The sequence below is a fragment of the Cataglyphis hispanica genome, chromosome 9 (assembly GCF_021464435.1).
Source record: "Cataglyphis hispanica isolate Lineage 1 chromosome 9, ULB_Chis1_1.0, whole genome shotgun sequence".
Taxonomy (NCBI): Eukaryota; Metazoa; Arthropoda; class Insecta; order Hymenoptera; family Formicidae; genus Cataglyphis; species Cataglyphis hispanica.
Genome location: NC_065962.1, coordinates 2695273 through 2721414, shown reverse-complemented (window position 1 = coordinate 2721414; position 26142 = coordinate 2695273). Strand labels below are relative to the sequence as shown.

The 26142-nt window shown below is 41.8% G+C and overlaps 1 non-coding gene across 1 annotated transcript; it reads left to right on the top strand.

Moving 5' to 3' along the window:
* Window positions 1-16891: 16891 nt before the first annotated feature.
* LOC126852143 (U2 spliceosomal RNA) lies at window positions 16892-17053 on the top strand. Its single transcript, XR_007687794.1, has one exon. It is a non-coding gene; the product is annotated as a U2 spliceosomal RNA (small nuclear RNA).
* Window positions 17054-26142: the final 9089 nt, after the last annotated feature.

The window sequence follows — 26142 nt, the reverse complement described above, 5'->3', positions numbered from 1 at the left end:
CTTTATAATAATAAAATCTTCTTCTACTTTCTTCACCAAAATAAATATAATAAAATAAATGCACTGAATAAGATACTGTAAAAGAAAGTGATAATATTCTTATAATTAATAAAAATACATTTATATTTATTATATAAATAGACTCTATAATTAAATCTTTTGAATAAAATCCTGCCAAAAATGGAAATCCTATTTAATGCTAATCTTGAAATATAAAAACTTATAGTAAAAGGAATATATTCATTTATTTTTCCACAAAATCGAATATCTTGATTATTATTCATTAAGTGAATTATAATCCCTGCACATATAAATAATAAAGATTTAAAAATTGCATGAGTTAGTAAATGAGAAAAGGCTAAAAAATTTAATCCTAATCTTAAAATTATCATTATTAATCCCAATTGTCTTAATGTAGATAAAGCAATAATCTGTTTTAAGTCATTTTCAAAATTTGCTATTAACCCAGATATAAATATTGTAAAAATTGATAAATACAATAAAATTTTATCTATTACCCTTCTGATTAAAACTTTATTAAATCGAATTAATAAATAAACTCCAGCAGTTACTAAAGTTGAAGAATGAACTAATGCCGATACAGCCGATAATGCGATACAGGAGTAGGAGCTGCTAAAGGTAATCAAACTGAAAAAGGAATCTGAGCTCTTTTTTTAGTAATTGCCGCAAGTAAAATTATTATTAAAATTAACTTTATTGATTGAGAATTTATAAAATAAGTTCTTCAACTTCCATAAATAAATATTATTCTAATAAATAATAATAATCCAATATCTCCAATTCGATTACATAAAACCGTTACTATACCTGAATTATACCTAATATAATTATGATAATAAATTATTAAACAATATGAAGTTAATCCTAATCCATCTCATCCAAATAAAATTCTAACCAAATATGGCCTAATAATTATTAAAATTATAGAAAAAATAAATAAAATCACCATAATTACAAATCGATTAATAAATTTTTCTTCTCCTACATAAATTATTCTATATAATATAATTATTGATGAAATTAATATCACTACCCTAATAAATAAACAGGAAATTCAATCAATTATTATAAAAAATTCTATATTAATAGAATTATATGAAAACAATAATCATTCTATAATAATCCCCAAGTCAATTATATATAAATAAAATCTCACAAATATAAATACAATAAATCTTATTAATATTATAAACGAATAAATCAACAAATTAAAAATTACTTAAGATAACAATAAAAATTATTTCTTTAATCCCACAAATTAATATTTTATTTTTATAAACTACCTAGGCTTAATTGTACTTATAATTATTAATACATCAACCCTAAATTTAAAATTAATAAAATTAAAGGTCAAACATGAATTATTAAAATAACATAATCTTTTAAATTGATAGAAAATAACTTTTCCTCAAAATAATTTAACCCGTGCTGAATATAAGAATATAAATATAAAGAATAAGCTCTTCTAAAAAAACAAATCAATATTAAATAAAGTATCAAAAAAATCTCCCACCTAACTAATGTTACAATTATAAAAATTTCTCTAATAAAATTTAAAGAAAATGGAAATGAAAAATTTGCAGCACATAAAAAAAATCATATTTTTAAAGAAGGTAAGTTATTTATTATTCCTTTATTAAAAAATATCAATCGTCTGCCTCTACGTTCATAATATAAATTTACTATAAAAAATAATCCTGAAGAACATAATCCATGAGAAATTATTAAAATATATGCTCTAATAACTCCTATTTTTATTAAAGTCAATATTGAACATATTAAAACATTTATATGAACGACTGACGAATAAGCTACAAGTCTTTTTATATCTACTTGAACTAAAGTAATTAATCTTACAAATAAACCTCCGACAATTCCTACACTAATTATAAAATAGTTATACTTAATTCTCTGAGTATAAAATATTTCAATAAATCGCAAAATACCATATCTTCCCAATTTTAATAAAATTGAAGCTAAAATTATAGACCCATAAACAGGGGCTTCAACATGAGCTTTAGGTAATCACACATGAAATACGTACATAGGTAATTTAATAAAAAATGCTATAAATAAAATTAAATAATCCCAAAATCCTAGTTTATATGTTATTATTATTATTATTATTAAATTTATATCTAATGAACCATTATATTTTAATAATTCAATAATATAAATTAATAATAGTAATGAAATAAATATTGTATATATTAACGAATAATAAGAAGCTTTTAGACGTTCAAAATTCATTCCTCAATAAACAGTAATAATAAATGTTGGAATTAATCTCAATTCAAACATTAAATAAAATACAATCAAATTTATGGAAGAAAAAAATATAATTAAAATTAATAACATTACTAAAAATATTAAAATTTTTTTTGATTCTTTTTGCCTATCTTTATATGAACTTTCCCTCCTACACTGAATTACTAAAAATATCAATCCCAATACTCATATTCTTAAAATTAATAAATAATAAGAAAAAAAATCATATCCCAATAATATTCTAATATCAATTCAAATTAAATCTTTAAATGTAAATTTAAATAAAAAAAAAGTAATCTTATTAAAAAACAAATATTATAATAAAATATAACTTTTAAATTTTTTATTATTAACATAAATAATATAAATATAACTATAAAAAAAATTTTTATCATAAATATTCTCTGCCTCTTATTAAAATTTTTCAAATTATTTAATTTCTTGTAATTAATAATAAATTAAAATTATTAATAATTTTAATTAATAATAAAATTTAATATCAACCTTTCCAGTTAATTTAAACTTTCCAAATCTAAAACTTTCTAATATTAAATAAATAGTATAATTCATTTCCATGAAATCGAACAACTAATACTAACAATGTCAAACCTAAAACACCCCCACAAACTCTAAACACTAAATAATAAATTATATACATTTCCATATTTATTATACTAAAAACCATATATATAATAAAAGAAATATTTAAAATTATTAACTCTACTACTAAATATTAATACTACCAGTATAAACTTATATATAAAAATTAATAAAATTAAAATAATTATATATAAATATCTAAAAATTTAAATATCAATATTAATTAATTTTTATTAAATTAATTATTTTTAACTTAAAATTTTCTTAATAATTATTTTATTAATTAATTATTTAAATTAACTAATTTCTATAAACCACTTTATTTTATTTAAAATTAAATTCATATAGTTTAAAATAAAAACATTAATTTTGTAAATTAAAAATAAATTAATTTAATTTTATAAATGTAATAAATTTTTAATTAAAATATAAGTAAAAAAAATAATTATTATTAAATCATACCTTTAATCTCCAAAATTAATGTTCTAATTTAAACTATTTCTTGATATTTCTATCCACACTTCTTTCTTTACATACATACAACTTTTTAAAATATATTATAATCTTTTTATTAATTTATTACCTTTATTTTTGTTATTCAAATTATAATTTTTTTATTTAATTTATTACCTATATACATATACATATATATAACATATACATATATATATATATATATATATATATATATATATATATATATATTATCTCTTACCTAATACAAACAATTTTATGAATAAAGAATTATTATTTTCAAACATATTAATTTTACTAATTATTTTTAGAATTATATATTTAATATTAATATCTAATATTTCAGCTATCCACCCAATTATTATAATAATTATCTTATTAATTTATAGATCATTCATTTGCCTAAAATTATCGATATGAAAATCAAATTATTTATATTCTATTATATTATTTCTAATTATAATTAGAGGCTTATTAATTATTTTTCTTTATTTTTCTAGATTAATTTCTAATGAACAAATTAATTTTAAATTTAATAAATTTCTATTTATATCATTTATTATTAACTTAATAGTCTTTTTTACAACTGAATAAACTCTAATAATTATAATTTTTACTCTTATATTATAAAATTTAACTATTCTGAAACTATTTTATAAATATAAATGAAATAAGCTTAATTATATAATAATTGAGCAGAACAAATCTTATATTAATAACATAAAACTATGTTTTTATTAAACAGATGAACTTTACATTTATTATTTTTAACAATAAATTTATTTTGCCTAATTCCTTAAATAAATATAAAAAACTATTAATACCACCAATATAAACTTATATATAAAAATTAATATAATTAAAATAGTTATATACAAATATCCAAAAATTAAAATATCAACATTAATTAAATTTCCTTAAATTCTTTATTTAATTTACCTTTTTTCTACTATTTTATTAACTAATTATTATTACTTTACTTATATTTTAAATCAAAATTTATATAGTTTAATAAAAACATCAATATTGTAAATTAAAAATAAATTAATTTAATTTTATAAATACATATACATATATATATTATTCAAAAAAATAATTATTATCAAATTATACCTATAACCTCCAAAATTAATGTTCTTATTAAACTATTTCTTGAAAAATATTTTTTATATAACCACCTCTTCTCTCTCTCTCTCTCTCTCTCTCTCTCTCTCTCTCTTTAACATCTCGATGCATCACGTCATCCTCATATTCCTTATTTTTCTCATTATTTAAATTAAAATTTGTTTATTTAATCTAATAATTAATAATCAAAAATTTTATGAACAATGAATTATTCTTTATAAACATATTTATTTTAATAATTATTTTTAGAATTATATTTATTTTAATATCTAATATTTCAATTATTCATCCAATTATTATAATAATTATTTTATTAATTTATAGATCATATGTTTGCCTAAAATTATCAATGTGAAAATCAAATTATTTATATTCTATTATATTATTTTTAATTACAATTAGAGGCTTATTAATTATCTTTCTTTATTTTTCTAGATTAATTTCCAATGAACACATTAATTTTAAATTTAATAAATTCTTATTTATATCCTTTATTATCAACTTAATAACCTTTTTTTAATTGAAAATCTAATTATAATTTTCATTCTTACACAATAAAATATAATTATTCCGAAACTAACCAATTTATAAATATAAATGAAATAAACTTATAAAATATTTTAAATCTATATGAATATCCTTTTAATAACATCACCATTGCTTCTATATTTTATCTACTAATTACTCCCTTTTCTATTATTAAAATTTGCTCACTTAAAATCCATCTCCTTACGAAAAATTAATTTATTTATTTCTTTAATAAAAAATTTAATTATTTATGAATAAAAATTTATTAAATTTAATTAAAATATCACTTTTAAATCTTCCTACACCTGTAAATATTTCTTATTGAAGAAATTTTGGATCTCTATTAGGAATATTCTTAATTATTCAAATTATTAGAGGATTTTTCTCGTCCATACATTATTATTCTAATACTATAATAGCTCTTTCCAGAATTATTCATATTATTCAAAATGTAAAATTAGGACGATTAATTCATAATATTCACATTAATGGAGCATCAATATTCTTTATTTGTATATACTTACATATTAGACGAGGATTATATTACAATACTTATAAGTTAAAAAATACATGATTAATTGGTGTATCAATTTATCTTTTATCTATAGTTACAGCCTTCCTTGGTTATGTACTTCCTTGAGGACAAATATCATTCTGAGGAGCAACTGTAATTAAAAAATCTTGTTTCTACAGTTCCTTATATCGGAAATCTAATAGTTCAATGAATTTGAGGAGGATTTTCAGTTAATAATGCTACATTAAATTGATTCTAATCCCTTCATTTTATTTTACCTTTTATAATCTCAATAATAACCATTTCTCGATTCTTTGTGTTTTTGCTGACGATCCACTTTTCCCGTATTTCCCGACTGGCGAATCGTACTCCCGTTCGCCGGCGCAACAGAACATCTGCGCGACGGAGAGATCGCGACGGCAGACCCGCTCCGAGCTCGCGAAGGGAAAAGTCGTCGCAACATATAATTTTATATTTTAAACATAAAATTATAAACGACCTGAAAAATGCCCTTCTATGAACATATATTTTATTGAGAGGTTTATTTCAAAACATATGGTAAATTGATTCAATTATTTGAAATTTAATATGCATGTATGTTTCCATTAATCACATTTTATTAATTTTATACATAGGCAAATGAAAATAACCAAATAATTGTATATGTTTATGTAATATATTTGTGCGAAAAATCAATGGTCCTGAAAACCGCTTATTTGTTGATATAATAAGTATTTAAAAGGCAATTTTCAGGTAGCAATATTTTGATATATAATTCTGTTTTTAGTTTATTTATTAATATAAAATAATATAAATTCGTATTGTGAATTTCATTTCTTTCTATTTAAAATTGAAAAATTATAAAATATTATATAATTTTACGTTTTAAACATAAAATTATAAACGACCTGAAAAATGCCCCTCTATGAACATATTATTTTATTGAAAGGTTTATTTCAGGACATAGGGTAAATTGATTCAATTATTTGAATTTTCAATCTGAAAAGACATAAATATAGTGTTTTATTACTTATATATAACATATCTAAAAAAACAACTGATTAAATTAATGTATTTTATTGTATATAATCAAAAATATGTTGGTCTTTGAAATTGTCTTACAATATATCATTCTTTATATCTGAAAAATAATTATTTTTAAAATTTTCGAGCTGTATTAGTTTCTGTGAAGGATTTCCTCAAATTCTATACAAAAAAAATGAGAAAAAGAGAGTTGTTTCAGGTCCTGAAAACTGTCTTTTCGTATACATATATATATATATATATATATATATATATATATATATATATATATATACACATGCATATTTTATTCTACATATATACGTATTTGTCTATATTCATATATGTTATAATACTTTACCTTTACAGGCTATATATCATTATATACTATACTAACGTTTTACCTCATTGAATTAATATTACATATATATTATTGCCATATTTTGTTCTATATCCTATTGAAAAAAAACAAATAATTTTTTATATACATATATTAATAATATCTATATTAAATAGATCTTTAGACAAGCTGTATTGCATAAAATATATTTACATTTTATCCATATTGAATTAATAAGCAATTAACAAAATCATTACCAATTAGTCATTAACATCCTATATTATATTTTGAGTCATATTAAGACTACTATACTGTTATTAATTCCCAGATATTTATAAAAATACTTTACTATCTCTAAACTTAACGAAACTTTGGCGCCAGGCATTTTAGACTAAAATAAGGTTTTTGGCCGTCATTGTTTTTCATATACTTGAGATTTTTGAGTCGAAAGTACTCTAGATAATTTTTAAACAACCAAAATAAGGTCCACAGAAAATTTTAGGCGAATCGGAGAAGTCGAATTTTCTGCCATTTTGTTTTTTGTTAATAATCTTGAAGGATTAAAAGTATATCCATTCGACGAATGGAAGGTTATATACCATTACCTCTAAATTACAGTTCGATCGGAGCATAAATACACAAACTAGAGCAAATTCAAAAATAAAAAATTCCGCCATTTTGTTCTAAACTAAATCTTAGAGAGATGAGACTACTTTAGTTTTAATCGATTCGAGAAGAAGATTAACTGACCTTATTCCCGATACTTTAAGATTTAAATTTAAATTAGTATTAATTTTAAATTTTCTTAATTTAAACCGTAAAAATTTGATATTCTATAGAATTATAATAAGGACTATAATACAAAACTTTATCAAATCTTAAAATCTCAAATCGTAAAACCTAATTAATAATTTTTCAGTTATAATTACATTATACCATTCTATTTAATATATATAAACATTATCGTATTATTTAAACTTATAGACCACTACATTATTTCAAAACATTCTCATATTAACTTTTCATTTGCTTGATTTTAACTATTTTAGTAATACTGTTTTATATTATTTCTCTTAATAAATAAAATCATTGCCCACTCAACCAGATCGCACGGATCTGTAAATCTCGACGCGGAGACAGAGAAGAAATCAAAATTCGTTGAGGAACGTGTGGAGTCAATAGATATACAATCATTATACCAAACCTTGAATAATATTCAATTTGATTTAAATAAACTACAACACTTACCTGATAAAATTAATTATTTAGAACAAAAAATTTACGATAATGAACACCGCGCAAATGAGCCACCTGGCCATGACGAATGCGGACCTTACAATATTAATAATCGTCCTCCACCCGAAGCACAGCCAATGACTGTGCCCGCTCTAAAACAAAAGGATGTTGTTGCTAATATTCCACATTATGACGGCTACAAAATATCAGTATTTCAATTTGCCTGTGCATGCGAACGCGCTTATGATAGTGCCTTCCGTACCAAAACCCGAACTTGTACAATTTGTTATAAATAAAATCGATGGAGAAGCGTATCAAGTATTAGAAGAGACCACGTACGCGAGTTATAGATCTTCTCGATAAATTAAACAATTTTCCACATAAATCAGTCGCTCAATATAGAGACGAGTTGGCAAACGCATATAAACTACCGAATGAATCAATTCTGAAATTCGTTGGAAGAATCAAAGACTTGCGAACAGCCATATTGGATGGTCAACGACGTCAAGGGAGATGTTATGTTCGTGGATTTTATAACGAAGTCGAGGAGGAAGTCCTAGAAGCTTTTATTAACGGACTACCGTCGGATGTAATCACCCGAATGGAATATCGCTAATCGGTCACTTTAGGCGATGCCATTGAATGGGCCATAAAAATTACCAATAATTTAGAAATAGAAAAGCAGCGCAAAGGCCGGCACTTTCCAAAACCAATTCCTCCAATGAGATCAGACTCATAAATGGTAAAGCGCGAAGAGGCCGAACAGCCTAAATCAATTTTAAAGAATAATATTAATAACAATGCTCCTGCTTCAAAACCTTGAATCAAACCTCTAATCCCGGGTCAACCAGGACCAAATTTTCCAACTGTTTGCCGCTATTGTAAGACCCCGGGACACGAAATCGCTGCATGTAGGAAACTTGCCTACCGAGCAGGCGGAACTCAAGGGACGGCCCAAACAACAGCACACCCAGTAGAAGCGCACTCCCAACCGATCATAACAGAGACTTGAATGATTTTAAAGAAGACAATAATTTCGACGAATTCCCTGAAGTAAAAGAAATTGACGCGCCTGTAATTTCTTGCGAGGATCAAAACTTAAATTTATCCGAAAATCATCAAATATCTAATGCCGAAATCGGAGCTAATTTCACAATAAAGGGTCATCAATCTAGAGTTGTAATAACGTGTAAAAATTTCGAAGTTACATTTCATTGTTACTTTATAGTAGATTCCGGATCCTCTGTAAATCTAATAAAGATAAAAATGTTAAAAGATACTTCCATTGACATAAAGGACACCTTAGATTTTAAAAGCATAACTAAAAACGCGGTAAAAGCTCTAGGATCAGTCATTTTCAAGGTTATGGATAAAGTAACTAAATTTCACGTCGTCAAAAACGACTTCAATATACCCAGTGACAGGATACTAGGCGCCACTTTTCTGAAAGATAACAACGCCATAATTGACTACAGTAAGGAAAGTTTAATATTCGGCGATACTCAAGTACCTTTCTATAGGGAAAACAGAGTTAAAAGTCCTTCAAAATCTATCGTAACCGTGTCCTTCAATATAACGAACCCTGAAAAGGCAGAAGGATATCTTTGTTAGAACCTACTAGGTTTATTTATGGGTCAAGCGTTAGTCACGAATTCCCGAGGGAAGGGCCTAATGAAAGTCTATAATGTGACTGACCGAGATTACATTCTCATTGTAAGGCCCTTATAACTTATTGAATATACGAATCCTGCATGCTCCGAGGAGTTTCCAAGCATGAATCAATCGATTAATTTTTCATACCGTGAGGGGTCCGAATTCATTGAATCTGTTAACTCTACTGCCGTAGAAGTTTATCATAAAAATACTTCTTGTTTTTTCAATGAGTCCGGCACCAGTGCCGAGTTCCCAAATCGTTTTGAACGACTAAAGTCTATTATTAATACGTCTCATTTAAATGACGAAGAAGCAAGTCACGTACAGACCATATTAAAAGAATACGAAGATTGTTTTCATCTCCCAGGAGATAGACTAAAATCAACTACTTACGCAAAACATTCAATTCCGACTACGGATAACGTACCCATCTACGTAAAGCAATATAGATACCTGCCCGCTCACAAAAGGGAGATAGACAAGCAAGTAACTAAATAACTGGAGGATGAAGTAATAACTTCGTCTACTTCGCCTTATAATGCGCATCTATGGATCGTTCCGAAAAAAACAAACGGCGGACGGCCAATAGAAATGAAGGATGGTAATCGATTTCAGAAAATTGAACGAAAACTGTGGGAGATGCATATCCTCTTCCCAATATGGTCGAAATACTAGATCAATTAGGAAGCGCAAAATATTTTTCAGTCTTCGATTTGGCCCTTCGAGCGGCGCCAAGGATATCTCCTCCAACGCCATCATCGGAAGAGGAGGGGGACTCTGGTCATGATGGAGGACCGTGGGGCGAAGAGCGAGGAGCCGGTGGAGCGGCGACTGGATGGTGATAGTCCGCCGCCGGCGAGGTTGCAGCGGACGCCCGGCCATCCGCCATAAGTGCCAGCGAATATAAACGTAGTGCAGAGTGTGCCATGTAGGGTCGTCCTGATGGAGCGAACCCTTGTCTGCTCCATCAGGGAGATGCACGCGATCATCCCACGTCCGAGGACCAGCGTGGATGAAGCATCGGGAGAGCGTGCTGAGCGGGACAACGCGGGACATTCGAGTGCCCAAGTAAGTGTCCCCGGGGTGATGGGTCGTCGGCGGGGCGCACCCGCAACCGGCGGTCCCGGAGCTAACGAGCAGACACCGCCAGTCTATAGGGGCGGAAGCGGGGAGCATCCCCGAGGCCCGCGGCGTGTGGCCGCACCGCGCGATCGGCCCACCGATGCCTATCCCTGCGGCTGCTGCAAAGCAACGCAGGTGGGAACGCTTGGCCACTCGTGACGGGCTGGTGGCGCGGGCGGAAACCGTCGCCTCGATTGCGGACCTGGAGAAGTTGGCGCCCCTGGTCGCGAACTTCTTCGGCGAGGATGCACCGAGTGTGGTTTGCGGGGGTGTTCCTGGCGTTCGTGATCGTTCGAATCGGTCGCGTGGGGCGCGAGCGCGTCGGAGTGCGAGGGGAGTGCCGGCGCGAGACGGCGACAGTCGGAGGTCGGCACCGGCCGGTCCCCAGCAATCGGGAGAAGGACGCGGGGGCTGGGTACGCGAAGCCACGCGTCTCCAGGCCTTGTACAGGGCGAACCGTCGCAGGGTAGTCCAAGAAGTGCTGCAGGGGCCCGTTGAATCGTGCCAATTGCCGAAACAGCGGATCCAGGCGTACTTCGAACGGCTGTATAGCGGCGGCAAACTCCTGGACACGCTGGACGTTGTGGTGGAGCGTACTTAACCACCGGCCGAGGGCGAGGGGTTTGAATACCTGCTTTCACGGAGTTAGAGGTGGACCGTCGGCTCCGGTATGACCAATTCTGCGCCGGGGCCTGACGGTATCACCTACCGTGACCTCCGTGGAGCGGATCCGGGTGTTCGGCTCCTCACCGCGTTTTATAACGCATTCAGCACGAGATAGTTCCAGCGTCCTGGAAAACCTCCAACATCATATTGGTGTACAAGAAAGGGAACCGCGATGATATCGAGAACTGGCGCCTTCTCGCGTTGGTAAACACGACCCCCAAACTTTTCGCGGCGCTCGTTGCCGATCGTATGACCGACTGGACGATCAATAATAACATTCTCAGTTCGGCCCAGAAGGGATTCCTGCGGGACGAGGGTTGCTATGAGCACAACTTTGTCCTGCAGGAAATCCTAACTGAGGTACAGAGGACAAGGCGGCAGGCGGTCGTCGCGTGGCTGGACCTATCCAACGCGTTTGGATCGGTCCCGCACGCGGTGATCCGCCGCGCTTTCGTTCGTTCCGAGGGGCATCGTCAATATATGGCAATCCATGTATGACGGATGCACCACACAGGTTCGCGCCGCCGACGGACTCACTGCCCCAATCCCTGTTCGCTCGGGGGTTCGGCAAGATTGAGCTCGATTGTATTCGACCTCGCTATCGACTCGGTACTGTGTGCAGTTACCAATGTTGATGCGGGGTATAATCTATTGGGCTCTCGCGTCTGTATTCTGGCGTATGCGGATGACATTGCATTAATTGCCGATACGCCTGAGCGAATGCAGAGACTTCTGGCTGCTGCAGAGGAGGGAGCATCGTTGGTGGGATTGCGATTCAACCCCGCTAAATGTGCCACCCTGCACATCAGTGCAGGAGCAGGCAGCGGGGTCCTACCGACGACCTTCCGAATCCAGGAATCGCCCGTTCGATCCCTTGCATCCGGTGAGCTGTATCACCACCTTGGCGTCCCAACGGGTCACTCGGTCGACCAAATGCTATACACCGTCATCGGGGGCGTCCTGAAGGATCTCGGCGCGGTTGACCGGTCTCTCCTTGCTCCGTGGCAGAAACTGGAGTTGGTGGCAACCAACATCCTGCCACGGATGGACTTTCTACTACGGGAGGCCACAGTACAGAAGCGTCTACTTAAAACGGCGGACTTGGAGATCCGCCACAAGGCTAAGGCCTAGCTCAACCTCCCGCAGAGAGGCAGCGCGGAAGTAGTCTACCTCCCCCCCAAACGAGGGGGTTGTGGGCTGCTTCCGCTCGCTGACCTCGCGGATGTCCTGTCCGTCGCGCATGCTTACCGTATGCTTACGGCTGGCGACGAGACGGTCAGGACACTCGCGTGGGCGTCTCTTCGGTGGGTTGTAGCAGGCGCATAGAAAATCCTCCGAACAACGAGGACCTCGCGGCCTTCCTTTCCGGTTCGCTAGAGGGGAGACTGCGGGGTGGGAGTGAACGCTCCCTGTGGTCGAGGACCCAGAATGCTGCGCGGAGACAATCCGAAAGGTTGTCCCTTCGGTGGGTATGGTGTGAGGCGATCGAAGGGCTCATTGTCGAGTGCCGAGGGCCCAGGGGCGATACGGTTAAGGTCCCACCTGCTGCTCGTAACCAGGTGGTGTCTCGTCTGGACTCAGCGGTGGCGACTTTTTACGCGGACACGCTTTTGCATAAGCCAGACCAGGGAAAGGTGTTCGAGGTGTCGTCGCGGGAGCAATCACTATGTCCGCGGCAGCAGCTTTACCCGCTTCGCCGACTGGCGTTTTATCCATCGCGCCAAGTTGGATGTCCTCCCCCTTAACGGTGCATGCCGTTGGGGGGAGGGGGACTGCAGATGTCGGCGATGCGGTGCGGCCCGTTGGGGGAGGGGGACTGCAGATGTCGGCGATGCGGTGCGGCCCGTTGGGGGGAGGGGGACCGCAGATGTCGGCGATGCAATGCGGCCCGTTGGGGGGAGGGGGACCGCAGATGTCGGCGATGCGATGCGGCAGCCGAGAACCTTCGCCACGTTATATGTCACTGCGGTGTTCACTCCGTCGCCATTCAGCTGAGACATGACGCTGTATTGCACCGCCTCTTGAAGGCTTGCCGGATGCCGGGAGAAAAACGGGTTAATCGGCGGGTCGAGGGCATCGACGGGGAACTTGGGGAGCTTTGACCGGATCTTGTGATTCGGAACGAGCGAACCAAGTGCGTCGTTATTTGCGACGTGACTATCTCCTTTGAAAACCGCTGGGAGGCTTTCGATGAAGCTAGGGCGAGGAAAGTTGCCAAGTACTCGCCCTTGGCGGAGGAGCTCCAGCGGCGGGGATATCGCGTCGTGGTAACGGCCTTCGTCGTCGGTGCCCTCGGCTCGTGGGATCCGAGAAATGAAGCGGTGTTGAGAATGCTTAGGATTGGTAACGCCTACGCCTCGATGATGCGCCGCCTCATCGTCTCGGATATTCGCTGGTCCCGGGACATCTACGTGGAGCACGTGTCCAGCGTGCGCCAGTACGCCGCTCCTTCCCGTCCCTCGGCTGAGGGGGTGCTCGTGACACCTCCTCGCGCCGGCGCTGGCCCACCAACGCGTAGGTGCGGCACTTTGGTGCGTTTATTTATATGTATTTCGTGTATGAATGTCGCGTAACTTATTGCGTGCGTCTTGCCCACCCCTTTTTATTCTTTCGGGCTGAGTGAATAGGGACTTAGCTGTGTGCCGAGCCCCTCCTCCCTCCCCTGTTTTTATTTATTATGACCTTTTTGTATTTTTATATTGCATGTTGTGTGGGCCTGTCCGAGTGTGAATGCCGCGTATCAACTTATTGTATTTTATTCGAGAATGAGTGTGTCGCGATTTACTATATATTTTATTTTACATGCTAGTCGCGTGCACGTCCCCGGGTCCTTTTAATTTATGATTTCTTCTCTGTGATAAGCTCGGGGGCAGACTAGCTGTGATACTGATATGCATTGCCCCGGTCTGCCAGCCGGGGCAATTATACTAACAAATGTTTTACACCCGCGACCTGGGGGAGGCTAGTGCTCCCCCAGCGCCTAGTTTTTATGACCCACTGGCGGGGGGAGTTTTTTGTCCCCCGCCCATAATTTTAAGTTTATTCGCGCGCGGCCGAAATTTTATGTATATGCACCCTGGGGGGCTTGTCTCCTAGGGGAACATTAACCCATTTGCATCATCGCTCTACTTAAGCCTCCGCATCGAAACATCAGCGACGTTCAACAAACGACTGACGCGTATCACCACGCGCGGTCGATCGTATGTGTAGTAACGGGCACCGAAATTATCAATGATAATTCATGATAAAAATTCATCGAATTTATTAAGAATGTACTTTTTAAACGATTGATACACAGTGTTATATTACATTTTTTTACACAAAAGGAAAAACAAATATTTTTTATAAATAAAATAAACTTATTTTAATTAAAATAAATTAACGTTCGTGAAATTCTTTAAAATGGTCAATACATAATGCTTTATCACAAACATGGCATTTAAAGACTGTCTCCCTTCGAATTGACTTACTTAGGCATAGAACGCATCGTTTTGAAGTTTTATTTCCCTTTGCTGCAGTTGCAGGTATCCGTACAGGAAAATGTCTGCCTGTAAATCTCGTAATGGAATCATTGACAGATGCCTTATTTACATTTATGTTAGGTAAATATTTATCAATAATTTCTTCGGCTAATAACTGTTTAAACACATGAAACGCTCGATCTTTCTTATGATTTTTAAAAATTACATAAGTGTTCAGCAACATCATGTCAATAAAATAAAAAAACATTTTTTTATAGGCTTTTTACATCGTCGAATAGTATGAAATTTGCTTAACATCTGGTCGCCAACATCAACTCCACCCATATATTGATTATAATCTACTACTGCGGTTGGTTTTAAACTCTTTTCTCCAGTATATCGGTTTGGTTTTCCTGCTTCAACAAAACTTAAATCGTGCATAGTAGTTAGCATAACGACATCTTTCTTGTCCTTCCACTTTATCGCCGCCATCTCTTTTGTACTAAATATAACAGCTTCCCCTTTTGTAATACGCGTGATTTTAATTCTGTAGGCATTTCTTTCCTATTTATTCTCACTGTTCCACATACATTTGTTTTCATATTATATAATTCTCGGAATAATGTTGGTGAACTGTACCAGTTATCAATGAATAAGCAATACCCCTTGTGCAATAGTTGACTCTCTTTTAACAAATTGAATACAACATTCCTGCCAGCAGATCCTGTAGCAGTTTTATCTTTTCCTATATATATATTGAAATTATGTATGTATCGTGATTGTGAATCACAGAGTTTATAAAATTTGACACCGAATCTCGCACGTTTTGTTCGAATAAATTGTATGTAATGTAAACGACTTCTACATGCCATCAGTGATTCATCAATGGAAATGTTTTTATTTGGGACATACATGCGAATGAAAGTTTTCTTTACAATTTCAATAACTTCCCGAATTTTAGACAGTGGGTCATTAGGATTATTTGCACTGGAAAAGTGTAAATTTTGTGAGATAGAAATAAATCGCCTACGGCTCATGACATTTTAAAATACGGAGTTTCTATACTTTTATCTGTTGACCAATAGCTTTGAACCGTGGGCTTGGAAATTAGACTCATTAAAATATTTATAGCAATAAATACTTTTAATTCGTCCACTTTAAGAGGTATAAAGTCTGCGTCGCTTGCACCATACTTATTTGTTTCCGTAATTACTTTTGTAATTAATTCATTGTTAAAAAATAGTTCAAAAACCTCCCCTCTCGACAAACCCCGTGTATTTATATTTGCACCACCTTCACTTGTAAAACGATGTATAATCGGAGTATGATTTTCGGCTTTCCACACGTACTCTTCATTTATTAAACTATTGCACTGTTCATTTTCGCTATCAGAACTTGATGAAATCCTCCGGCAACGTTTTCTAGGACGTCTTATCTCGTTACTTGATTCCGAATCATTATACTCAATATCCACTGGGGCATAATAAATTTTAGATTATATTATAAAATAAGATTGCTTTCCAAACTTGGATATTTTGAATTTAAATATAGATTGGCAATACTTACTGATAGTGGCAGTTTGAAAGGTTTTCACAGAAAAAGTAAAACTTTTTTAGAATACACTGATGTATATTAAACTCAAAGAACTGAAACGCTCACACAAGTGGTTGAACGTGGTCTGATGCAACTGAAGGATATTTTGCAACTGGTAAGAACAAGCAACGTAGGCTCTCGGATTATTCCGCGCTTGGTGATAGCTGACAGTCGCGACCCGCGGAATATTCCGCGCATGGTGATAGTCGACTGTCGCGACCCGCGGATTATTCCGCGCTTTGATGCAAATGGGTTAATTGAAAATAAACCGCTTTTATCTGTTCTTATCAGCTTAATATCTGATACAATCTCTATAGGGGATTCAGAATATTAAACTGATTTTTGGAGCCTGGCGGGTGACCGGAGCTTGCTCCGACTCTGCCGCGGGTCGGCCTGGCATTGCAGGCCGCCAGGAACGGCCTAATTATACAATTTAAGATTAATTGTTGGTTAGGTAACCGCGGCAGATAGCCTGCGTTGCACTCAGGCACCAGGAGTCAGCGGTACCTGGATCCTCGGGCACCCGCGTTCATAATCTCCTTCCGCGCGCGGGTGATTTTTATTCTTTTATTTATATTTATTTTTTTTATCTTATTAGACTTAGCTCAGAGAAGCAATTTTATTGTTTGTTATATCGAGTGTGAGTGTCGCGTTTTTATTTATTAATATTGCCGAGAAGCGACATAAACTTTTTCCATGCGGTCGCCGCGTATATCGAGTGAAGTGTCGCAACGCGAGTGTCCCGTGACAGTTCGTGGTTAGGAATCCCACGCGACCTGGAGCTCTGCCATAGAGTCATTATTTATTTATTTGTATTATTTATTTATTTGTTTTATTTATTTGTATATATATCCGTGATGACACAGAGTCCACCACGTGTAATCGTGCTCGCATACCCCTTGACGGAGCGTCTTCATTGTCGCATATCCGCGCTGTCGAGGGGGTGCGAGTAACATCATAGGGTCCATGGGATCCTTCAGTGATCTCTCATTTAGTTAGACACTTAAAGAAACATCACCCGGGGGATAGTGTCACATACGAGTGCTCCGTGTGCCAATACAGGGGGACCGGTAAAGTCCCCCTAAGGACAGTAATTACTCACTACAAAAAAGAGCACACGGAGCCCTCCGGGTAGAGCCTGGTCGCGCCACGACTTCACGGACACAAATTTTGATTAGTAAAAGTGGTGGGTTGGTGAGTGCGCGGACCTGAGAACCGCGCAGACCCGCTGCATCGTCTTCGGCGGCGGCACACACCGGAGCATCGTCGCAAAGCCGGACATCCTCGCGGCCACCCACCTCCTCCGCAGCCACCTCATCTACATTAAGGACACCACCTGCGACAAGGAAATCATTCACGGGAACATCCACAACACCGGGTGCAGCAGGAGAGTCCCCCACATACGCGGCCGTCACAGCAGCGGGGCCGTCGACACGGACATCATCGTCGGCGGCTCTGCTGTCAACAACACGGGCGGCGGCCATATTGAATGTTGCCGCCATGACGGACGCCATGGAACAAACCGTTTCGAGAGGCACCGCGTCATCAGGTAAGGCGCGCCATATACAAGATGGCGGATCTCATTTCAGGCAAGATGGCGCGGCCAATAGGAAGAAGACATCTTCAGCTACAAGAGAGGCGCGCATTGGCCTCCGTGGAGGACCACACGGGGGCACAGCATCTACAGGGAGGACCTCCGCAAACCCCCCGACCACCACCACAGGGGGGGGGGAACAATTTTAACACGGAATATGCGGAGGTCAATAAGCGCGCCTATCGTGAAGAGCGGCCTGGCAAGGCCAGTGCGCTTGCCCCCCAGGAGGTCGCCGAATTTCACCATCGTTCGGCAGCCTGGGGAGCACAGGAAGGAGGACGCCCGAGAGGACCCCTCTGATGACATCCCAGGGGGGGCCAATGACGAGGAGCAAAGCGACTCGGGCGTTCAGCATGCCGGCCGAGAAGATTGTCACGGAGACGGTACCCTTTGCCCGGCCACCGGCCAGGGGTGTACTGCGGGGGTCCCCAACGACCGGGAGGAAGGACCATGGGGCCCAGCAGGCAATACCATCCCGTGCCGGCACCGCAGTACGTGATCTATTGGCCGCGTTGATGTCGCGTAGCACTCCGAGGGAGGCGGTGGGGTCGGTGAGGACACCAACCCCGCAACGTGGGTCCCCGCCTTCCCGGATGACCCCCTCCCACGCCGACTTCCATCTACGGCATGGCTCCGAAGATCACAACAACACCATCGTTGATGCCCGCGGCGTCGGGATCCGCCACTCTTACCACCTGCACGGTGACAGTGACGACGTGCGGGGCCCCCGTAATGTCTACGGGGTTCTTCCCCGCGGGGAGGAGCGCAACACCATCTCCACCAGCGCGCTCCTCCCCCCTCCCGACCATCAGGTGACCGAGGAGGTGTCACTGTGCGAGGTGGTGCAGCGACCGGCGCACCTTGCCTTAAGGAGAAGGAGGCCCTAACCACCACCAACAGCGGGGCCATTGGAGGAGCGGCGTCGAGGACAACTCTCCCAACGCTATCATCGGGGAGGAGGGGGACTCAGGTGGGCCGTGGAGGACAGTTATTGTAAAGGACACCATCCCGGGGGGCAGTACCCTGTGCTCCATCACCTATGCAGGTACACGCTACAAAACCGCTCCACTGTATAGCGATGTTGCCCCGAGACGGGCGATGGAAAAATCCAGCAGCGCCTGCGGGATCTTATGCGCAGGATGGACAGTTTGGTCGCACCAGTAAGCCCACCATCCTTCCTAAGAGCCGCCTAGTCCGCCGGTCCGCACACTCGCGTCCGACTCAGCGACTACGTTGCTTACCTTCGCGTCCACGGGGACCACGGGGAGGCCTGTCCATTGTATCCCGACCCGGATACACGCCCTGACTCTGTTATGGGCGGAAGTTTGGGAGGAAGATTTGGAAGGGCTAGGATGGGTTTGGAGAAGATGACTCGAAAGTCATTGGATATATGGTTGGAGACCTACCTATATAATCTCTAACTTAAAACTATAAGACGCGAGATCATTCGAAAGTGCGGCTTCTCCGAGAAGTTTACGGGACCGCACCTTCATTGCCGAAGACTCCGACTTCCCCAGCTGAACGATCTTTCCCTAGACAAAACTACGACTACGATTTAGGATTCGAATCCCTTCAACCAAAGGGACTCGCAACAAAAATCTGCGAATGCTACAAAAGCCTCTGAGCTTGACACGAAGAGGTGTGCCGCCTCCGGCCATTTCCATTCGCTCTGTGGAATTAAAGCCGCTCTTTGACGCGCAGAGTCTCCCTCTGCGCGTCAAAGAGCGGACAGTCCAACAAGAAGTGTTGAGCCATATCTATTCCACTCCAGCATATGCACGCATCACTATCCACAAGACCGAGCGATTCGAGCCGCGCCCGGAAATCTCCGTGTCCAGTGAGAACTTGCGTGCTCCAAAAATTTGTTTGAAAGGACCGTGCAGCCAATCTGTGGCGTATATTCTTAAAGAAGGCAAAAGTGATACGACCCTTGGTGGAAGAGGATCATTTGGTCTGCCACATATTTATCACCTCATCCCTGATTTCTTCAAACGCGTTTTTCTTCCCTATTTCGGCGTATACTTCTACATTTCCTATCTTGGCGTTTTCTCCTATTTCAATTTGGTATCGCGCGATATTTTCCCGGAGTAATATGTCAACTGGCATCGCTCCCGCGACGACACAGAGCGAGTCCCACAAAGCCGTGCGATATGCGCCGGTCATCGAAATCAAGCCGCGGCGCTGCAGGGCTTTTAAGATTCTAATATCACGATCTGTACACAGGTCGAACCACCCCACAGCGGCATAAGCTACTATCGGTGCAAACACGCCCCGGTAAATTGTCGAGAGAGCCCTAAAGCGCATGCCCCATTTGGCTCTAGCTAATCTGCCTAATTTTTGAAAAAGCAACCCGACTTTGTTATTTAAGTTATTACAGTGTGTTCTAACTCTCATAAATTTATCGAAATTAACGCCAAGATATCTAACTGTTTGTTTAAACCCTATTTTCGTGTCTTTAATTTTTATTATTGGCGGCTTAGTTTCGAAATTCGCGATCTTTTTATTACTTTTGCGCTTCCTATCCAGTCGTGCTCCTCCCCGTCTACCTACTAGATTTTGCGTTATAGCGTCGCTCTTTAGTATTATTGCTTCTGTTTTCCATTCGGAGATTTATAATTTCGCGGACTCGCACCAATTTACGATTGCGTCGACTACTCGTTGCGTCGACTTCCGTTTCGATTTCTCTACACGAGTTACTGTTTATAACGTCACCCGGAGTCCTTCAGAGCGCCACGGTATCTCCCATATACATAAAAGTCCCCCAGTTAGGGCTATTATCTTTGACTCCCCATCGCCGGGAGTCACACGTGACATTACCTCCTCTGACTGTTACAGGGGAGGCCTATCGAGAAAAACGCGACGCGAGATGTCTCCGTATATTTATAGTGGAGTGAGACACCAACTCCACTAGACGGACGCCTGTATTGCTCGACAGACGCGCACACGCCCAGGTCTCCCCCGAAGGGGCCCTCATCGCTCTGGCGATGCGAGGAGAGGGGCCATCCTTGCAATGCGGCCGTTGCAGGTAGGCCGGTCCAGGCGAGCACACGCCCAACGAGCGGTCAGGCCACGTCATTTTGCCACAGATGTTTGTCATACACAATACACCTGTCCCGAACGCCTCCGTGTTTTTATACGAGGGGGAAGGTGCACCCCTGTTTGTAGGATGTGTGACTTCGGGACGAATCCCTCCGCCATCCATTCTCCCTACCCGTGTCCCCGCTTCCGAGTTTTTATCCGAGGGGGCAGGCGGACCCCTGGGGATCAGATGTGTTGCATCAGGATCGGAGTCCCTCCGCACCACATCCTCCTCATACCACCAAGACCAACGATTTATACAGGAAGGCCACCTTGTATCCTGCTCTGCATGTTTCCCTCGCGGGAACCACACAGCGCAGAACTCCTACCCGAATCTCCATTCAAGGAAATGGAGCTACTAGCGAGGGCGACGGCTGTCCCCAGGGGGCTCGTCAGGACAAGCCTGCCTCCCCCCAAGTCTCCGCACCGCCAGTGAATGACTCCTTTTTCAGAGAGTCATCCTGACTCTAGCCTTCAGATTCGGGACTTGAGACAGTGGGCTATGAGTCCCTCCTCCTCCAGCCAGTCACGCAGGAAATCCCTGGTTGCGCTACTAGCGCTCGCGAGACTCCTTGAGATGACCTGGACCCCCCCTGCCATGCGGGTGGCTTGAGGACATCTCTGCCCCCGGCCTTCTAATCGGGCGTTCGTCCGGTTTTCGCCCGTGACCACCGCATCCGTAGGGAGAACACGGATTCACCGCCAGAGTCCAGATTCACCCGACGGTTCGTGGAATCTGCCCGAAGCCAGAGCTCTGTCAGCCGTTGAGGGGATACCCCAAAGTTACCGACTCACACCACGAGCAGGTGGGGTTGGCGCATGGACCTGTGCCCTTCTGCGAGTCGGCCGTGGAGGATAGTGGGGGGAAGAGTGAGAAGACGGTGGAGCGGCGACTCCACTGAAGGTGATAGTCCGCCACCGGCGGAGTTGCAGCGGACGCCCGGCCATCCGCCACAAATGCCGGCGAATAAACATGTAGTGCCACAAGTGCGACCATGCACGGTCGTTCTGGAGCGGACCCTCGTCCGCTCCATTAGGGAGGTGCGATCATCTCACATCCGAGGACCAACGAGGATAGAGCATCGGGAGAGCGTGCTGAGCGGGACAACGTGGGACATCCGAGTGTCCAAGTAAGTGTCCCCGGGGTGATGGGTCGTCGGCACGGCGCACCCGTAACCAGCGGCGCCGGAGTTGACGAGCAGACACCGCCAGTCCATAGGGGCGGAGGCGGGGAGCATCCCCGAGGCCCGCGACGTGTGGTCGCTCCGCGCGATCGGCCCTCCGGTGGTCAGCCTACCCCTGCGGCTGCTGCAAGGCAAAGCAGATTTGGCCATCCGTGATGGGCTGGTGGTGCGGGCGGAAACCGTCGCCTCGATTGCGGACCTGGAGGAGCTAGCGGCATTGGTCGCAAACTTCTTCGGGGAGGATGCACCGGGTGTGGCTCGCGGGAGTGTTCTCGGCGTCCGTGATGGTCTGGATCGGTCGCGTGGGGCGCGAGTGCGTCGGGGTGCGGAGGGAGTGCCGGCGCGAGACGGCGACAGTCGGGGGCCGGCACCGGCCGGTCCCCAGGAATCGGGAGAAGGATGCGGGGGCTGCGAAGCCACGCGTCTTCAGGCCTTGTACAGGGCGAACCGTCGCAGGGCAGTCCGAGAAGTGCTGCAGGGGTCCGCTGAATCGTGCCAATTGCCGAAACAGCGGATCCAGACATACTTCGAAGGGCTGTATAGCGGCGGCGAACTCCTCGACACGCCGGACATTGAGGTGGAGCGTACTCAACCACCGGCTGAGGGTGAGGGGTTCGAATACCTGCTCGATCCCTTCGCGGAGATGGAGGTGGATCGTCGGCTCCGGCGTATGACTAATTCTACGCCGGGGCCCGACGATATCGCCTACCGTGACCTGCGTGGAGCGGATCCGGGTGTTTGGATCTTCACCGCGTTCTACAACGCATGCCATTCGGCAAGAGACAGTTCCAGCGTCCTGGAAGAGCTCCAACACCATATTGGTGTATAAGAAAGGGAATCGCAATGATATTGAGAGCTGGCGCCCTCTCGCGCTAGGGGACACAACCCTCAAGCTTTTCGTGGCGCTCGTTGCCGATCATCTGACCGACTGGACGATCAATAATAACATTTTAAGTCCGGCCCAGAAGAGATAGCTGCGGGACGAGGGGTGCTACGAGCACAATTTTCTCCTGCGGGAGATCCTGACTGAGGCACGGAGGAGAAGGCGGCAGGCGGTCGTCACGTGGCTGGTCCTATCCAACGCGTTTGGATTGGTCCCGCACGCGGTGATCCGCCGCGCTTTCGTTCGTTCCGAGGGGCATCGTCAATATATGGCAATCCATGTATGACGGATGCACCACGTGGGTTTGCGCCGCCGACGAACTCACTGCCCCAATCCCTGTTCGCTCGGGGGTTCAGCAAGGTTGTCCGCTGAGCCCGATAGTATTCGACCTCGCTATCGACTCAGTACTGCGTGCAGTTACCGGTGTTGATGCGGGGTATAATCTATTGAGCTCTCGCGTCAGTATTCTGGCGTATGCGGACAATATTGCTCTCGTTGCCGATACGCCTGAAAGAATCCAGCGGCTTCTGGCTGCGGCAGAGGAGGGAGCATCATCAGTGGGACTGTTAAACCCCGCTAAATGTGCCACCCTGCACATCGGTGCAGGAGCAGGCGGCGGGGTCCTACCGACGATCTTCCGAGTCCAGGGATCATCCGTTCGACCCCTTGCATCCGGTGAGCCGTATCACCACCTGGGTATCCCGATGGGTCGACCAAACATTCACCAACATCGGGGGCGTCCTGGAGGATCTCGGCGAGGTTGACCAGTCCGTTCTTGCCCCGTGGCAAAAAATAGAAGTGGCAACCAACATCCTGGCACGGTTGGATTTCTTGCTGCGGGGGGCCACGATGGAGAAGCGACCATTAAAAGCTGCGGACTTGGAGATCTGCCGCAACGCCAAGGCCTGGCTCAATCTCCCGCAGAGAACCAGCGCGGAGGTCTACCTCCCTCCCAAACGGGGGGGTTGTGGGCTACTTCCGCTTGCTGATCTCGCGGGTGTCCTGTCCATCGCGCATGCCTACTGTATGCTTACGGCTGGCGACGAGACGGTCAGGGCACTCGCGTGGACGTCTATTCGGTGGGTTGTAGCCAGGCGCATAGAAAATCCTCCGAACAACGAGGACCTCGCGGCCTTCCTTTCCGGTTCGCTAGAGGGGAGGCTGCGGGATGGGGGTGAACGCTCCCTGTAGTCGAGGGCCCGGAATGCTGCGCGGAGACAATCGGAAAGGTTGTCCCTTCGGTGGGTATGGTGTGAGGCGACCGAAGGGCTCATTGTCGAGTGCCGAGGGCCCAGGGGCGATACGGTTAAGGTCCCACCTGCTGCTCGTAACCAGGTGGTGTCTCGTCTGCGCTCAGCGGTGGCGACTTTTTACGCGGACACGCTTTTGCGTAAGCCAGACCAGGGGAAGGTGTTCGAGGTGTCGTCGCGGGCGGGTGTGAGCAACTAAGTCGGCCGCGGCAGCTTTACTCGCTTCGCCGATTGGCGCTTCATCCATCACGCCAGATTGGATGTCCTCTCCCTTAACGGTGCACACCGATTGGGGGAGGAGGACCGCAGATGTCGACGATGCGGTGTTGCAGTCGAGACCCTTCCCCAAGTTGTAGGTCACTGCGGTGTTCACTCCGCCACCATTCAGCTGAGACATAACGCCGTATTGCACCGCCTCTGGAAAGCTTGTCGGATGCCTGGAGAAAAACGGATTAACCGGCATGTCGAAGACATCGATAAGGAACGTGAGGAACTCCGACTGGATTCGGAACGAGCGAACCAAGTGCGTCGTTCTCTGCGACGTGACTATCCCCTTTGAAAACCGCTATGAGGCTTTCGATGAAGTTACGGCAAGGAAAGTTGCCAAGTACTCGCTCTTGGCGGAGGTGCACCAGCGGCGGAAATATCGCGTTATGGTGACGGCCTTCGTCGTCGGTGCGCTCGGCTCGTGGGATCCGAGAAATGAAACGGTGTTGAGAGTGCTTAGGATTGGTAACGCCTACGCCTCGATGATGCTCCGCCTCATCGTCTCGGATACCATTTGCTGGTCCCGGGACATCTACGTGGAGCACGTGTCCGGTGTGCGCCAGGACGCCGCTCCTTCTCGTCCCTCGGCTGAAGGGGTGTTCGCGACACCTCCTCGCTCGATTCGCTGCTGGCCCACCAACGCGTAGGTGCGGCACTTCAGCGCGTTTATTTATATGTATTTATATTCATTGCATGTATGATTGTCACGTAAATTATTGCGTGCGTCGTCTTGCCCACCCTTTTTTATTCTTTCGGGCTGAGTGAGTAGGGCCTTAGCCATGTGCCGAGGCCCTGTTTTCTCCCTTGTTTTTACTTTTATATTTTATATACCTTTTTTATATTTTATATTGCATGTTGGGTGGGCCTGTCTGTTCGATTGTGAATGCCGCGTATCCGAATATTGTATTTTATCAGAGAATGAGTGTGTCGCGTTTTACATATTTATTTTTATTATGTTATTAGCCGCGTGCGCGCCACCGGGTTTTTTTAATCTACGACTGTTACTCTGTGATTGGCCTGGGGGCGGTTTAACTGTGATGTTGATATGCATTGCCCCGGTCTGCCAGCCGGGACAATTATACTATCAGATGTTTTATATCCGCGATCTGGGGGAGGTTAGTGCTCGCCCAGCGCTTAATTTTTATGGCCCTCTGGCGGAGAGGGTCTTTTGTCCCCCGCCCATAATTTTAAGTTTGCGGCGCGCGGTTAAAGGCCGAATTTTATTGTATGCACCTCGGAGAGGGCCTATCTCCCCGAGGAAC